Source organism: Macrobrachium nipponense, chromosome 4 (assembly GCF_015104395.2).
Source record: "Macrobrachium nipponense isolate FS-2020 chromosome 4, ASM1510439v2, whole genome shotgun sequence".
Classification (NCBI taxonomy): domain Eukaryota; kingdom Metazoa; phylum Arthropoda; class Malacostraca; order Decapoda; family Palaemonidae; genus Macrobrachium; species Macrobrachium nipponense.
Genome location: NC_061100.1, coordinates 51,066,686 through 51,085,786, shown reverse-complemented (window position 1 = coordinate 51,085,786; position 19,101 = coordinate 51,066,686). Strand labels below are relative to the sequence as shown.

At 37.5% G+C, this 19,101-nt stretch overlaps 1 protein-coding gene across 5 annotated transcripts in view; it reads right to left on the bottom strand.

Moving 5' to 3' along the window:
- Positions 1 to 19,101, bottom strand: part of LOC135210925 (protogenin B-like) — a 677,376-nt gene that overhangs the window by 631,760 nt on the left and 26,515 nt on the right. The window contains exon 2 of one of the 5 annotated variants that reach the window (XM_064243896.1): positions 18,666 to 18,782. The exons of the other annotated variants lie outside the window; for them this stretch is intronic. The gene's annotated coding sequence lies outside the window, so the exon portion shown is untranslated. The remainder of the gene's footprint in view (positions 1 to 18,665; positions 18,783 to 19,101) is intronic. 5 annotated transcript variants of the gene reach the window in all.

Genomic DNA, 19,101 nt, shown 5'->3' with positions numbered 1-19,101 from the left:
TCCCTTTCGTTAACGAGAGTTGGCCGCCCTCATTTCAAGATTAAATGTGTGATTTTTTTTTTTGTCATGATTTTTTATTTAATCTTGACGTTATAATGATATATATATAATATAATTGGGAACACACCTATGGTAAACACAACAAGACAACAGACCTTCCAAATCTGGCAAAGATAAACTTTTGCTAACCTGCAATAAACTTTGGAGCCTTCAGTGAAACCAGACTAATCCAATACGGGGAATGCATGCTAGATAGCATATATACACCTTTTCAACTCTCTCAAAATAAAAGCAAATAAAGCATGCAATGAACATATTCCCCTTAACATTCTTGAACTACCCTAAAACTCAGGTCTCACCAGAGTGATTCTCATACTGAAATTCTGGTGTAGTCCAACAGCAGTCAATGAACTCTAACCACACGTTTTCAAGTGGGTATTTTAAATGTAACTCGTTTAATTTGATGTATCAGCAACCAATAAACAATCGCCGACCACTGTATGCTGAATTGTTGGACGCTTAGACTTAGTTCTCCATAGCAATGTTGAACACTCACATGCATTTGGCTGGAAGACGTTTCTCAGTCTTAGGTTAACCCTGGGCCAATCTCAGATCAATTTAATGTTTTGGAGGGATACAATAACACATTTTCTTTATATATAAATAAATGTGTATATATATATATATATATATATATATATATATATATATATATATATATATATATATATATATCTTAAAGGCACGGTATAGTGAGTTGTCGACCTCAGCTCTTTCCAGTTAGAGACAAGCGCTGGATTCCTCGAAGATGCTGAAATGAAAAACAGACAGGATAGATTACCAATGCAATTTGTGGTCAATGACGCCTGGAAGATCACGGGCTCCGGGAATGGAGCATCCGTGTTTGTTGTGTGCAAAATGGGGTGTGTCTGTGTGTGTTCGTAACGAACAGTAAAGGGCATTTATTCTGGGGGGAACCTCGGCTATTTCAAGTGAGAAAGTGACATTTTGCAAAGTATCTGTTATTTCAGTTTACCAGCTAAAACTAAGTACATAAAAAGGAGAGTATTGGTAAGCATACTGTAGGACCACAACGTAACCTTTTCCGAAGAAAAACTGTCTTTTTTTCCATATGGCGAACTTGTCAAAAATAATAAAATATTTACATCCGAAAAGCGAGACGATGATGACACCTGTCAATCATTATTCTTATCAGAAGCCATTTCAAGATTCATTAGAAGTCAAGATGTCATGAGACATGTTACACTGATTTGTGTTCATCTATTTCAAAAATGTCTACATGTGTGGACACACATGCCATCTTTGATGGTTAATGAGGGAAATAACGCGATGGAATCAATAAGAAATATTACTCAAAACCAAAGACCACAGCACATCATGTCATAAGGTTAGCTTTGCCCAAACTATTTTGCTTTCTACGACAATACTTGTCCTAAGCAAAAGAAATATTTTACACGTTCATTCCATTAGACTCCTAAAGGTGTGTGTGTGTGTGTGTGTGTGTGTGTGTTTAGCCAACATAACTTGAAACGTTTCCGGGGAAAATCTGCTCATCTCCGAGGATCACAGAGCAAGATTCGTCAGAGGATAATGCCACGAATCAAGTTCTGTTTCTCTTTACAAAAGCAATAGCCGGAAAGATTTAACTTCAGAAATACAGACACAGTAGAGAACGCCTAGCAAGTCTCAACAGAACAATTTCCTGCTCAAATCTATTTCCTTCTTTTGGGTGCAGTCAACAGCGCGGCAAATCTAGCCTAGTCCAAAGAAAATAAACAATGACAGGTACTACCGTACTAACCATGCACAAATGAAGACCCCACTGAACCGTTATCAGAAGTAAGAGTTCTCGCTAATTCAATCTCAAGTTAACGTAATCTAGAGAATCTAACACAAATTAAATCTCGTGCGGTGTTCATCTCACCTCTACCAATAAGTAAATTGTCAAAGTTGACACTTCCAGTTTTTTCTTCTTCTCCTGCGATGTTACGCAATGTCAACTGCGTAACGCACGTGATGCATAAACACATATTTTGAATCGAAATAATGCCGCATATGGTGATAGAGCATAGTATGTTGTTTATATCATGAAGCAAGTGATTCTGTGAAAGAAAAAAGGACTTTAAAATTCATAAGGTTGTTCGTAAGAGTGGTTCCACTTACTTCTGGCCCGGGGGAAGTCCTGCAGTTTTCTCAAAGAACTAATCTAGTGGTGGCCATTTCCGTGACAATCGCAAAATTCGTTGAACTCACTGCTGATACTTTCGGTGATTGATTAAAAGAGCAGAGTATTAAGAGGATTGGCACTTATGACGAAGTTTTGGTTCAGGAATAAAGTAGGTTGAACGATTACCACCTGTAGCGGTCAGGTGCAACAATTATCTTACAAAATCAGTTACACTTCAGCAATGCACCCAACTCTATCGATGTACCAAATAATTCACGAGAGAGAGAGAGAGAGAGAGAGAGAGAGTGTTTGAATGTATTGCAACCTTCAAAGCAATACGGGAGACCAAACCCCACGAAGGATTCCAGTAAATTATGCAGACATAAGATTTATAGGCTCTTTCCGAATACCAACCAGTCTCCGACCTCTCTCTCACAAACGCCCCCAACCCAAAAACCGCTCAAAATCTGCCGCAAGAGCAAAATAACCTTGACAATTCCCCGACCTACCCCAACGAACGACTGCGATGGGTACAAGCGCGTCAGTGCGTCACTAAATACGGGGGCAAGGAACGTGATAGCTTGGCAGGAAAAAAAAAATAACACACACACGAAAGGCTATCAGGCATCTTGCTTTCTCATAGCTGTTGAATTACAAAAACACAGCCACTCCTTCCTTTTGATGCATATACTTCTTGTTAGAACCCTCCTCCATCCAGCCCTTGCGGCCAGTAAGAATCTTAACTACATCTGAACCCACACAACATTCACTACCATTCCTTGCTTGCGTGTTTTCCAGCAAAGCATCATCTATAAGTATCATGTCAAACCTTGTGCTTCTCCATAGCCCCGTGAAAAGGCATTCTAGGATTCTTGGAACCAATTTCCAACTCTGAGAGTGCAATCAAACATTTTTAACTTCGGTTATGTTTATTTATCTGGTCGCATACATTTACAGTTCTCAGTTATATTACTCGTAATTATTCGAATTTATATAGTGTGTGTGTGTATGTATGTATGTATGTATGTATGTGTATATATATATATTCTTCCTCTGGTTTTACCTCTTGTAGGGTAAACCGCTCAATGCTGAATTTATATATAATAAACCTATAATAATAATTATATATATATATATATATATATATATATATATACACGTACATAACTTTAACACTGAGCCGTTTCCCGTACAAGACGTTAATACAGAAAGAACAATTTATGCAAGTTCATTTCTTTTGGACTTTTCAATGAAAATACTTGATATGAATGCACTCCTTATACAACATGAAAAAAAAAAAAAAACATCGTCTGAAGTGATCTGGGTACATTCCAATATAAGGCAGGGTGTTTTTTGTTAACCTTAAAAAGGGGTAAAGGTGCATAAGTGAAATGGCTGTCTAATATTCTTGCAAATCGTCCAATATATAGCATTTCGACCTTGGACTTGACTCCCAAGCTAAAAATGATTGCCTTGACGACCCTAAGAACCCCTTAAACTAAAGCATGTGAGGAGGCTGGACTTTTGGGAGGCAAGACGACGGAAAAGGGGTGGTGGCAGATGAAAAGAACATTCTGACTCCTCTGCCTGCCCAATGATCTCTTCACTAGCTCTAGTACTGCATGTCCGTAGTCTGTGTGTCTACAGGGAATAATGTATTAACGGGAAAAGAAAGTTTCGATACATAGTGCGAAGCCCCGACAGGCATTCCGGCCTGAGAGCCATAACTTGGAATAAACATATATAACTGCACATAAAATTCACTTGCTACGTCAGCTAAAAGGGCTTCTAGATCCTCCTCAAGAAAAGGACAGTTATCAATACGCTATCAATATTTACAAGAAAAAATAAATGTTGCCGGAAGCGCGTGACTTGTACTTTTATGATGGGGGGGGGGGTCATAGTGATGGAGGGAAGGGGAGAGGGAGAAGAAGCGTAACGGCGAAAGGCCCCGGCGATCAGGGGGGGAGGGGGGGATATTCTCAAGAAACTTTTAGTTGAAGGAAGATGACGAGTAGGACAAAAAATTGATATTCGTATATTCACTCCCATTAACTATTATACAGATACCAGGTAGTGCAAATCCCAAAGAACCTCAAGATTGTCAACATAATTACAAACACATGATAAACCAATTACAATTTCAATACGGGGGAAAGTAAATTCACAATAATAAAAAAAAGTCTAGATTACTGCTAAGGCAATTTGTACCCTACCAACCACAAACATCTCTCTTCTAAGAGCATTCCAATGACTAAATGCTAAAAACAACATTTTGGTTACTGCAAAGGCAGATAACTTCATGGCACCTATTCTTTGTACGAAGGTCACGGTAAAGGTCACAGAACCCTAACCACGATTTTTCTGACGGAGTTTGCATCGCAAATGATTCTCCACGTCTTACAGCTCAAAGGCTATCTATGACTGGCGTTAAAGTTGTAGGAAAAAACTAAGGAATTTGGAATCATAATCTTCCTTTTTCACGGTCTTTGCGTAACACACACTAACAGAATGATATGTGGACGACCTCCCCGAATTCAAGCTCATATATGAAAATACACGAGTTTACTTTTGTGCCAAGTTGACGTAAATTTCTTCAACCGTGCAGATGACACAGCAGGTATGACACATATCCCGACAAACGGGGAGAAAGACAAATCCTCCTTCATGCACATCTACGCATGATGCTCTCTCTCCCCCCCGTACAAGGTCTGATGGCAATCCATTCAACCGTGTCCGAGGAGTTTATGATGACAAGGTAGGTATATATGGCTAACAACTGACCGACAGGTAACCAAAGTATCTACCTCCCAGTTGGCACATCTATGCATGACAGCGAAACTTTGTACCAACTTAGACTGAAATTCCTTATTCGTGAAAAAGAAAAGTTACGATGGCATGGGAAGAATGACACACAGACAGACATTACTCCTTCATACACATCTATGCATCACGACCTATCATTGTGTAAAGATTGTGTAGAGGAGGAGGAGGAGGAGGAGGAGGAGGAGGAGGAGGAGGAGGAGGAGGAGGAGGAGGGGAGGAGGAGGGAGGGCAGATATACAAAATGAAGAGCGGATTTACGGCAACTTATAATTCAATGGCTTGTAAACAAAAGACCCATACCCACCTATTTACGTTCCTCTCCATGCTTGCAAGGTTTTCGACGATCTCATATATAGCCCTTTACATAGATACAAAAAGATATTACAATATTCATCTAAGTAATTTGTTATTTTAAAGGAAAATGTCGCAGACTTACCAGCATTTATTTAGCTACATAAAGTTCAAGGACACGAAAATCAAGGATTAGCTTTACGTTTTTCCTCAATCAATTTCAAGCCATCTAACTTCTAGCTTGGGACAATACTCGCAAATTAGAAACAAGTTGTATATTGGTCATTATGTTCACAACGAAAAGCAGAAGTGTTCGCAATACTCTGAAACAAAGACAGTCATTTATGAAATAAGTAGGAAAACTCATGTAATGGTTATAATATTAAAAGTGAGTCTTTAAATGTATGAAACTAAAAGAACCTCAGAACCAATTTATTCAATTTTGAGTTACTATATATATATATATATATATATATATATTATATATATATATATATATATATATATATATATATATATATATATTTTCAAGACACGTGCAATTATGTTCCTAACTTTTAGGCGATATGGAATGATAATAAACACACTTTCATCAACCCCGCTCTCTCTCTCTCTCTCTCTCTCTCTCTCTCTCTCTCTCTCTCTCTCTCTCTCTCTCTCTGCTCTGCTCTCTCTCTCTCCTCTCTCCTCTCTGGCTAACCTCATCTGGGAATGAGGTGGAACCAGTCTGCAAGTGGCCTTTCTTCATTTCTTTGTCTTTGTCATACAAAGATAACTTAGGAAGACAATCATCATAAAAGTGCCGTTGTTCAATGCTGAAAGCAAGCCGCGTTTTTGAAACGCAAACCGTCAAGGTGGTAACGAATTCCTTTTTGACCCCTGACCTCAAAAAATGACCCTGACCTCACTATTCACAACGGCTTCATTAGTAGAATAGCCGAGCCAGACAGGCAATCTCTATTTTGCATAAATAAGTTATTGGCAAAGTTAAACTATCTGGGATACTAAGAATGAGCTTAATCCCAATCATGAACATCACCCTTTGTTGGACATTTGGCCTCTGTATGCCACTAGCATCAACTCCTTTATTCTGGAGGTAAAATGTCGAATCACCCTGAGATCAATTTTGAGGATATTGAAATCGTAGAGCTTTGCCCAACATTTAATCGCAGTGGAAGGACGGATATATCCAAAGGGTCGGCCGGAATCGACAGAAACACGGATATAGTATACTTAATCATGCATTGGGCCCAGGGGATTTTCAATTTCTTCTAGCACTTACTCATTTAGTGTCTATCAGAAGTTCTGACCTGATTTTTTTAAGGCTATAAAAAGTCGCTGCCTTTGGAATAACAACAAGTATCCAAACAAATAATGTAATCACAAAATGCTGTGTAGCTGGAATGAGTTTGCACCACTTGAATAATAACGTACAGTAAATGAGTAACTGTCAACTCTACCGACACTCACATGAGAAGAATTCTTACATCGAAGCGAGGAGTTGCAAGGACAAAGGTCAGTTCGTTTTGTACTCTGGTCGCAAAACCTTTCATTCATATTTCGAATCTCGAAAGGGCGACACACTGTCGTTACGAAATAGGATGGAGTGGAGCATAAAATCTGGATCACAGGCGGAGCACAGGGAAACTATGAAGTCATTCAGCGATGAAGGGAAAACTAGAGTGAAAAGGTTTGAGAGGTGTCACAGGAGGGAAACCTCAAAGCAGTTGCCTTATGAAACTACTGTTTCGTTTGATTGATTAGGAAATTTAGGTCTTGAGGACCAAGCGCCGGAACCCATCAGGATACAGTAAAATGGAATGAAAGGGGTTGCAGCTAGGGGGATCTTCCTTTAAGTTTGAGGAAAGTACAACATAATTTCATGTTCTTTATAACACAAACACACACACACACACACACAACACACACAATACATACATACATACATATATATATATATATATATTATATATATCTATTTATATATATATATATATATATATATATATATATATATATATATTCTAACACACACACACGACAGTTAATTACTGTACCTAACCAACGACCGAGGTTTGAATCCTGGCCAGGCCAGACGCGCTTTTTTTTCTCTCTCTCTTATTTTAAACTAATTCATCTTTGCTGTAAATAGTTGTTCCCAATGTGTGTATCATAACTGACATTAAATATTTTTAGTCTATTATTAGTAAGAGCATACACAGACACAAATTTTTCACCTGATGAAAGAATATAATGACACAAGCCGAAGCCCGATATGCGACAATCAATCATTGGGGGGTCTGCGCGCCCGCAAGCGAACGTAGGATCCGAAGGAATAAGCTCTTGGGAGATGCCGAGGAAAATGAAGGGCGGTCTGACGACAGGCCAAACGGGGCGGGTGAGACGGAAAGGCGCATTAGTGGACACCTGACCCTGAACATGGCCGCAGGCGAGGAAATTAACAGAACGTTAACGAAGGCGATAAAAGTCATAAGGTGGTGGAGATCGTATTAGTCAATGATTGGGCGGAGATGCGTCTCGTGATGCAGGTTCATGACCAGGCCGATTAACCCTCCTCATCTCGGCAAATGCGATAGAAATGTGCTGCTCCGAATCAATCAAGTCCCAGCCACCACAACTGACTTCCGTTCTGCTTTCCTCGTCTGTTTTTGCACCTTATAGAGACGGCCTACAACTTCTTTAGCTAACATTGCATATGAAACTTACAAATACTAGATATTTCTCACAACTTTAATGACATTGGAATACGTCAAAATGCCACAGGCTTACTCCACAAACTTTCACAAGTGTGAACAGCCTACGTCAGTGGTTTCCAACGTTTCCTAATACTCGCCCCCTTTCATGTTAAGGCACATTCTCTGTGCGCCCCCCCCCCCCCCCCCCCCCAACATTAAATACTGTAATTTACTGGCATAGTCGGCACATGTCAATAATTCAGAGTATTTTATATATATATATATATATATAGATATATATATATATATATATATATATATTAATTCCTTAATATAGAATTTGAAATAGTTTATATATTCAAACAACTAATTTTCATATTTATATCTGAAATATTTTCTCAGTATATTGAAATTCTGAATCTCATCATAATTAATAGTTTTCAGATCTAATTATCCTATTCATCAAGCATGAACCTCAATGTTTCATTGACTTTATTCTTATTTACATACAGTTTACCATATTCTTATTTACATACATTTTACTATAAGTTAATTTAACTATTAGTTCTGCTTATTGACCGTCTTGGAAATCTTTGCCAGACGCTAAATAACATACTACAATGATTTGATCAACTTCATTTAGTACTACTATACACAAACATAAAACATCAAACCAGCGTCCCAGTACTGTTCTGGCAATCAGACAAGCAGAGTGGGCCCTGCTTCCCATCCCAGGGCGACTTGTTCATCAGAAGCATTATTTACCTGTAGATCAATAAACAAACACACACAAGCACAATGGCCAGGTACAGGCCCAACCCAAACAAGGCCTTCGCAACAACACACCACCGAACCAAACGCTTACTAAAAGTGTTCTGCAGTTTCCGAAACGCTCCTCCTTACGCATTCTTCTCCGCCGTCAAACGGCGTACCGGGGAAACGTACCGGGGAAACCACAGCGGACGGAAACTCCACCGTACCGCACTGTACCAAAAAGGTGTGGCGATATCATAGAGGATGTGGGGAGTGTGGCCAGGCGTTCACACACCAACCAAAAACAGAGTTCACCGATCGCACTCGGCCCTCCCCCTCTGTGTGTGTGTTTTTTTTTCTTTTATTACTTCCTTTGTTAATAATCGTATTTATTCACTCATTCTACTTTTTAGTCTTTTCGTCTCCACGGGGCATAACTTGATAATTTCCCATTTATGCCAAACCCTCAGCAGCACAATGAAAGCACGCGAAGATCACCCGCATTAAATGATAGAATAAGTATAGGAAAAACTAAAGTGAATAACCTACGTTGAAGAGCCTTCAAGGATCAACATTACTAAACTACTTTAATCGTTGGATTGACAACAGCGGGTGCCTCAACAGAACTGTAACTAATTAATCAATGATGACATCAAGCGTATAATATTAGTATTTCATCAGAGAGGATGATCTAACCCAAATCATTGTGAAAGTGGCCGCCATAGCACTATTCCCAACTGCGGAAGGATGGCACTGGCCTTGGGTGCTCCCACTCAAGATTATTCATAACTTGAGGGGGCATTCCGATACACATTCCATAAACTTGCTGAGGGACCAACTGATCAGAATAAGCAATGACTGACAGAAGATGGTCTGCATTAGAGATACGGTTCGTGGCCTATCTAGAACATTCCTTTCTTTGGCTTCAATATGTAGAGCTTACGATTGTTGTTCAAACTTCGAAATACACATTTAATCAATGACCTCCAAAATTATCAGATCAAACTGGCAGCTTTCTGAAATTCGAAGGTTGCACGTTGTATCGAGCGTCTTCAAAGATTTTTTGGGGGCCGATACGATACCGATACCTATTACCACCACATTTCTTTTATTTAGGAGAATATACATTGTTACTAAAATCATTCTTGTTTCTCTGGTTATTGTATATTAAAGGTTCAAAATTGCAAGATCATATAAATCTAACCGGAAAAGAACATCAATTACAACTATCTAGTATTTAACCCCTTTATTACCTGAATACAGTTTGGCTTATATTATGGCTACCATGAGAAGACTTAACAATTTAGGCACGTAGTACCTACTCACTAAAGTTCATGGGGGTGACGAGGAATCTGAAATCACTATTATATACTTTTATTCTGGGTTTTAATTTATACACTGTCTGGAAACAGTTAACAGGCTCATTTTTTTAGACTATGAAAGGTTCTGCTTTGGTGGGCTTTGTTCATATATAGTATATATATATATATATATATATATATATATATATATATATATATATATATATATATATACGAGGCCTAGAAGGATTTCAATTCGTATACTAAAGACCAAAGTATCGGCTAGTATCGGCCAGAAATTCACCGATACCAAAAAAACTAGCCGATACCACCGATACTGATACTTGGGTACATCCCTAATATATATATATATATATATATATATATATATATATATATATATTATATATATATATATATATATATATTTGTGTGTGTGTGTGAATATCAAATCCTTTTTTTTGGATACAAAAGGTTTATATATATATATATATATATATATATATATATATATATATATATATCTATATATATATATATATATATATATATTATATCTATATATATATATATAATATATATATATATATATATATATATACATTATATATACATACATGTATATCCAATGAAATCAAAATCCAATCCCTTTGAGCCAAAACAAACTGCTCACTAAACGATATATCCTTCTCAAAAGAGGACAATAACTTTACATCTAAAACTAGACTTCAGTCGAAGCGGAACAAAACCAACAAAAACAAATACAGTTTCCGTGCCTAGAGAAGCCTTCTAAAGACAGACTATAAGCAAAGCAAAAAGGCTAAACAATGTTTCTTTTGCAATTCAACTGCTACAACTTTTCTCACACGAAAGGAGACCTAACAAGTGTACGACAAAACAAATATTTCAAACCTTTCTCCCAAATCTTGCAAAATGTCCACGTTATGGATTTCATGTCTACCTGTTTTTTGTTTTTACTACGTCTATACTTTTCCTAAATGGAAAGGGCGGCATCAAGTAAGGGAATCCGTCCCATTTAAGACTCAGACTCTCTCTCTCTCTCTCTCTCTCTCTCTCTCTCTCGTCTTCTCCTGTCGCGGCTGGTTTACCACTGTATTAAACCCCAACTCCCAACCACACACTACATATAGAGATATATCTAATATTAATGTAATATGTATATAATATATATAGATATAGAGATATATATAAATATTATATCTGATATATATGTAGTATGTATATATATATGTATGTATGTATGTATATATATATATATGTATTATATATCTATATAGTAACTATATATATATATATATACTATATTAATATATGTTATGTATATATGTATGTATGTATGTAATATATATATATATATTATATATTATATTATATAATATATATATATATATATATACATACACACAAAAAAAAATATGGTTTCAATACAGTGGTAAAATGCCGACAGGGCCATCCAGCGACCATTACCGTTTCTTATCACCTAATTATATTTCCTGTTGGGTGTACATTATTAAAAAAGTTTAGCGTACGTATTTGATAGGAGTTTATAGTTGTGGTATATTTCATATATCGATATATATTGGCAAATTCACTCATTCCCACTTGACTAATTTTATGTTATCAAAGAACAAGTAATCCTGATATAGCGAATCCCCATCCACCCATTCACACGCGAAGGAATCTTATGTGACAAGTGTTCGTTTCTTCCCGAGTACAATTCGAACCTGTGCCTTTTGGGATGAAGGATACGCACCAGGATACGCACCACTCCTTTGTAGAGCGATAGATTTTATTTCAACTCTGCTTTCAGTACTCCTGACAAATTTGAGTTCTACAACTGGAAATGAAATCATCACCAACTACACCATCATGACCCCAGCAAGTTTATTTATGAAAGTTTTCTCACTAATTCACTTGCAACTGTTTATACTCTAAATACTAAGCCACATATAACCTATGACTACAGAAGCAATTTTACGCCTAAAATAATTGACAAATAAGGGCTATATATACTTGTGCCTAAGTGAGATAAAATAATTCAAAATTTTAACCTTATACAATCATATACACACATACAATGTATACATGTACATACATGCTTATAAAATCACAGTAGATGCACGTGACTTGATTAAATAAGCGAATACCACAGGAAAATGATAGTCAGAAATCCAAGTGCTTCCGTCTTTACTAAGATATTGTCAAGGAACGAATGAAATACAATTGGAGAGAAAATTCTCAGGTACACAACAAGATAAAGAATACCAGATGGTTAATTGTCAAAAGGGTAAAAACTAAAGAGATAAGCCAGGATTATTGGATATCACACGGTCACAAACCTAAACATAGATTTAACCCTAACCGAAATTACAAAGTCCAAACCATGCAAAAACTGAATATATCGATTTTGTTGCATCAAGCTTAAATAAACCATGACTTAAATTTAGAACATTTCCATTATTTGACTTGATGAAACAAGATTCAATGATATTCCTTTTAACTAGCTCTTTTTCATGCCACATCTACAAAAGTCCTTGGGTATTTCAGTTTCAATGCAATATCATAAATAGTTTTAATCTCAGCGTCAATAAACTGCGGGCTACAGACACGTAAAGCCCTTAGGAATATCCCAGAAAAAACGGAGAATTTAACATTTTGTTAAATTATCTGTTTTTTTCTGTTTGTAGCCCGCAGTTTACTGACGCTGAGATTAAAACTATATATGATATTGCATTGAAACTGAAATACCCAAGGACTTTTGTAGATGTGGCATGGAAAAGAGCTAGAAAAACATTTTAACTAGTGACAAACTTGAATTTAGTAAGCATAACATTCTAAAATTACCCTATGATGAAAGGTTTTTAGATATTCCAAGAATTTTAAAGCTTTTTAACATAAATGTTGTTTTCAGTAATATTAATGTCAAGAGTTTAGTAATAACAAATTCTCCTAATGATCTTCCAGGCTGCATATATGAAATTCCTTGCAAAAAGTGTTATAAAGTCTATTACGGACAAACCGGTAAATCTCTTTTACAACGTCTCAAACAGCACCAATATTCTGTGAGAACTGGGCAAATATCCAATGCATTATTCGTACATATGAGAGATTTAGATCATCCTATTAACTGGAGTCAAGCAAGAGCCTTAATCCCATGTAATGACAGTTAAAAGGAATATCATTGAATCTTGTTTCATCAAGTCAAATAATGGAAATGTTCTAAATTTAAGTCTTGGTTTATCTAAACTTGATGCCTTCATAATGAAAAAAGTTGTAGATAAATATAAGCAACAAAATTGATATATTCAGTTTTTACATGTTTTGGACTGTACGGATACTTTGTAATTTCGGTTAGGGTTAAATCTATGTTTAGGTTTGTGACCGTGTGATTTCCGATAATCCTGGATTATCTCTCTAATTTTTACCCTTTTGACAATTAACCATCTGGTATTCTTGATCTTGTTGTGTACCTGAGAATTTTCTCTCCAATTGTATTTCATTCGTTCTTTGACAATATCTTAGTAAAGACGAAAGCGCTTGGATTTCTGACTATCATTTTCCTGTGGTATTCGTTTGTTTTATGTATATATATACACACACACACACACACACACACACACACACACACACACACATATATATATATATATATATATATATATATATATACATACACATACATACATACATACACACTACAAAACACACAATACACACACACACACACACACACACACACACCACACACATATATATATATATATTATATATATATATATATATATATATATATATATATATATATGTACACCCTGAAGTTCAAATCCAAAATTGTGCATAAAAGAAGAGAAAAACAAGCCGCCAAATATCATTCTTGAGGCGATAAAACTTGTCTATATTACGCTAGAAAATAAGCATAATGTTTTCCTCAACCACTGATAAAACAAGAAAAAGCTTGTTGTCACACCAATTTCTTCTTGAAGATGACAAACACTCTGACAATTCCCAGATTCTTCTGGCCAAAACAGTTCCAGCTGCAACAAATCACTTATGATTCATCTCTACTCGCCCATCCCTCCAAACCCCCCCCCCCCCCTTCTTTCTCTCTCTCTCTCTCTCCTCTCTCTCTCTCTCTCTCTCTCTCTCTCTCTCTCTAAGCAAGTTAAAAACACAAGCATTAATAATAATAAAAATAAAAAAACCACGGTAATCGATCTACTTCTAATAGTTGTCGAAACTAAGAACTGGAACAAATATCCAATGATTGGCGAGATAATATGATTGTCACAATATTTCTCTCTTAAAATATTACAAGCGTGCCGCTCACGCGCGCGCACACACACACACACACACACAACAGAAAATATGAATATTTAATAGCTTTTTCTAAATGTAACCTTTAGAATCTCTAGAATAATCTAAATAGAAATCAGCTCAGGTTACTAAGTGCAGTATTCCCCGCCGCTTCGCGCAATTAAATGTATTGGTATAAAAAGAGAGAGAGAATGCAGTAATGAAAGATAATGGCGATGTAATTACTTGCAATGTAATTACTTTCACTTGCATGATGCCTGCAACGCTTTCCTACTCGCACGATAATGTGAGTTATGCTATTAATCATGACACATTAACGTTACTATACACACTGCTACTCACGAAGGGAGGAGACATAGAGTGACGGCCTCCCCTACACACAAATCTTGCATTCCTGCTGCCTTGAGGCCTCTGCAACTGTACATCTCCGAGATCAAAACCAGTAATCAAGCAGCAGTAAAAAGTTTCCAGTTCATTTCTTTCTAAAAAGGAACTCTTATATTTGTATCCTCTCAAAACCTTACTCTTAAAGACTTTGCAAAGGTAGTGACGACACAGTCAGTTGAAACGCAAGATTACACACTTCAAAATAACTAATCTCGTTACTGGCAGCCTTATGTTACCAGGGAATCAAAGCTTTTTATCAGCCGCTGAAGGGTATGTAATCTACAGGTGCCAGACAACTGTCCGTAAGGAATCCTATTCCTACAGCGATGATTATTCACGTCACGTTTCGTATATTTCGTTATACCAGTGTTGGAATACTGTTCTTAAGTTAAGTATATCTTAGTTTTACCAGACCACTGAGCTAATTAACAGCTCTCCTATGGCTGGCCCGAAGGATCAGATATTTTTACGTGGCTAGAAACCAATTGGTTACCTAGCAACGGGACCTACAGCTTATTGTGGGATCCGAAACACATTATATCGAGAAATGAATTTCGATCACCAGATATAAATTCCTCTGGTTCCGCGTTGGCCGAGCCGAGAATCGAACTTCGGACCACCGGATTGGTAGGCGAGCGCGAAATCCATTCGTACAACGAGGAATTTTGAAGGAATACTGTTCTACATGGCTGTTGGTGGTCTCAAGCAATCTTTACCTATTAGAACGACAATATTCACAGGTCAAGCAATGGCTAATTCGTTCACACAAAAGTGATTATTGTTCAGGCTTTTTTTTCTCTCTCCATATTCCCACAGGCTTTACTCTTGCAAGTAACTTTCAGTGGCACATTGTGTGCTTCCCACCTGTGCGTTCTACTCCCTCGGCATGTCATTCATTAGTCGTCAGCCGCTCGAGGTTACATCTGTAAAGGTGCTACATTGTCACACTACCCAATGCCCGCCCGAGACTTTTCATCCTTTTCACTGAAAATTATCATCTACGGAACGGTCTTCTAAATTTCAAAAACCTTGCTGTTGCTGTTGTTTGCGTATGTATGATTTTATTTGTGTATTGTGTCGATTGTCAAAGGCCTTTCTTTTTTCTCTCTCTCTCTCTCCTTTTCCTATCGTTTTCACGCAGTTATTCTAATCTACGGAAGATTTCTTTAGAAGTAATACATTGGCCGCCTGGACTAATTTTCAAAAACCAAATTATTAGTAATCATACTCACCGGCCACTCGCTTGTGTAAGCCTAGTACTACGCAACAACTGATATGCAAGAGTATAACCGACGATAAAATCCCGGTGTTCAATCGGGGTAATTCATGCGACTCCAAACATTAACTTGACAAATTTCAAGTTGAACAACTTATCAATGAGCCAAGTATGAACTTAGGCGATACCAGAGTTATGAAGTGACTCGAAGTGTTGGCGTTAATCAGAGGCTAAACTTCATAAACATTATTTATGGATATTGGCTACGACTTCTTAAGTTCCAGCAATGAATCGCTCATACTAATGGTGCCACTTCCTCCTGAGGAGCCGATCCGCGGTCGGGGTTTGGGTTTAGCCCTTTCTCTAACCGTTTGTGAAATACAATTTAGCTGTATCGAGCACCAAGCGAACAGAACCCAATTAAGAGCAATACGATGACCGTAACGAAGAAGTAATTGAATTGTTTAGCTCATTCGAATTCGGAAAAGATGAGCGACAAGAATTACAGTCCAGAGACAAGCAATGTGCGTGATGTCAAGTTGCAAAGGCTGCAAAATCTACCCAAACAACAGCGTCAAAGTATGAAAACACCCGAGTAAATGGGGGGAACGTTATCATGTTAAAGCTGGCTAACAATCTTGGCGGTTTCGAAAGTAATTTTTGGAATGTATTTATCAACTGACGACCATGACTGTCACTTGAAATTAATGTTGGGTTTGAACACGACAAGTCTTTCACAAGCGATTCAAAACCAAATAAAGATGCAGCCTCAAATTCCGATGACGTAGCTACTTCGGAGTTGATTTGAATATGGAATTTAGGCCAAAGGCCAAGCACTGGAACCTATGAGGTCATTCAGCGCTGAAATGGAAATTGACAGTAAAAGGTCTGAAAGGTGTAACAAGAGGAAAACCTCACAGTTGCACTATGAATCAAGTGTTAAAAGAGGGTCGAAAGTAAGATGAAGAAAGACAATATGAAAGGAGACAGTAAAAGGAACGAAAGTGGTTGCAACTAGGGGCCGAAGGCACGCTGCAAGGAACCTAAGTAATGCTTACAGTGCACCGCATGAGGCGCATTGACGGCACTAGCCCCCTACGAGGCCTAGCTACTTCTGGAACTTCAATAAAACAGACACCTCTTCTGATTCCCGGAAGGAGAATGAGGGATGTCAAATGAAGGAGGCAGGAGGAGGACGACACCGGGGTTCGCCGCCGCCATCTGCCCTCAAGGCTCACCACATAAGCATCGGCTTCTTCGCCCTACACTCCGTTTACTCTCAGGTTCATACCGCATACACGCACAAGCACACGCACGCATACACAGCCGATTGGAAGTGTTGGAGAAAAATGCGAGTACAATATTTCCGGGTCCACTTGATAAACCTGAGTAAGGATAAAGAGAGACAATCGCTCTCAGTACGATTCATTTATCTTTGTTCGGTCTCTGTGGTATAAGTACTATATTTTGCCTCTTGAAACGAGAGAACCAGCTTTGCCAGGTTTCACGCGAGTTCTTCCTTCCTTTCTCCAGTGCAGGTATGACTGCTAGACTGTTCTGACCACGTCCTACGAAATACACGCCATCTTTTCAGATTCTGTGGAAAACTATAAAAATGACCAGGAACATAACAAAGTTTGAGAATATATACACAGCATTTAGGATGATGAAGATCATAATTAGACTTCTGAATAAAATGAAATACGCAGTTTGATGATATACAAACTGAGAGCGCACCGTGAGACAGGTGGCGCTTTGGACCTTCGGTTCCTCCTAACTATACGGAGAGGGTACAGAGGCGTTCATTTTTCCTTTCATGACTCTGCATGCCTACGCCGAAGCTGTCGCTCCCTCTCCTACTAAGCTACTGACTCAATCCTCTGTTTTCTAAGTTTCCAATATCTTCTCTGACAAAGGAAACAAACCCACATATATAAATCATACACCCACACACACATATGTAGACTTGCAATCAGCCACCATACCTTACGTATATGGCTGAATGGCGTCAAATGTTGCCCAATCACCAGTCCTAATGGGTATGGGTTCGAATCCCGGTCAGAGAAGGTGCAACTTTATACGAGTAATTCGCTTTGGGTGCCAACTCTACACAAGGTACGGTGAATTACACGCATACGCACACACATTTATATATATATATATATAATATATATATATATATATATATATATATATATATATATATATCATATATCATACCTCAGGGTTGAAAATACACCCAACCCTTTGATAGCAGGACTGGCATGCAAACAATTTGACGACGCAATGGGTGCGACATAGAAATGTTGCATATCTCTATTGTTACAATGACTGTATATACTTACACAAACACACACACTCATACATATCATTTTTTTAGTTTTTGACGGTACCTTAATCTGGCGTGGATGAACACACATATAGTATATTCTAATTGGAAAAGCAAGACTCTTCAATGACAAACGAGTAAACAAACGTTTTTCTTCCCTAAATCGAGTAGGGAATGAAATAAACAACGTTCATGAAATGAAGTCACATTGACTTACAATTCTAAACAAATCAGTTAACAGCCACTCAGTCAAATTACATACTACCCTAACTGAGCAACATCGATCAAAGGCACTTGGATTAAATTCGATTTCAATGACCTAACCAGTTTTCCTCCGCCTTACCTGTAAGCGTCCCTCCTCATGACCAATCGCGACTCACGCTCCCTTAAATTTCTAACCCTTGTTTCTTGACTTCGCTTTCTTCTACCCAGTTCGCCAGTGAGCATCTATAACACATACCTGAAATTGAAACACAAATGGAATGAAAAATATAACCCCACACCTGCAGGAATAACTGCGTTAATAGATTATTCACTTTATTTAAATCATTTAAACTAGAACAAATTACGGCACAAAATATATTTCGGTACTCCCATTAGAATATCCTCTGTCGTGCACCTACACACTGCAATTTAAAAATGTTAAGCATACATCATATTTACTTTATCAAACATACCAATAAACAAACTGGTTCATAAAATTCGTCCTTTATTTTTGATAATGGCATGCGTACATAATATACATATATCACGACAAACTTTGCATAAAAATGAATGTT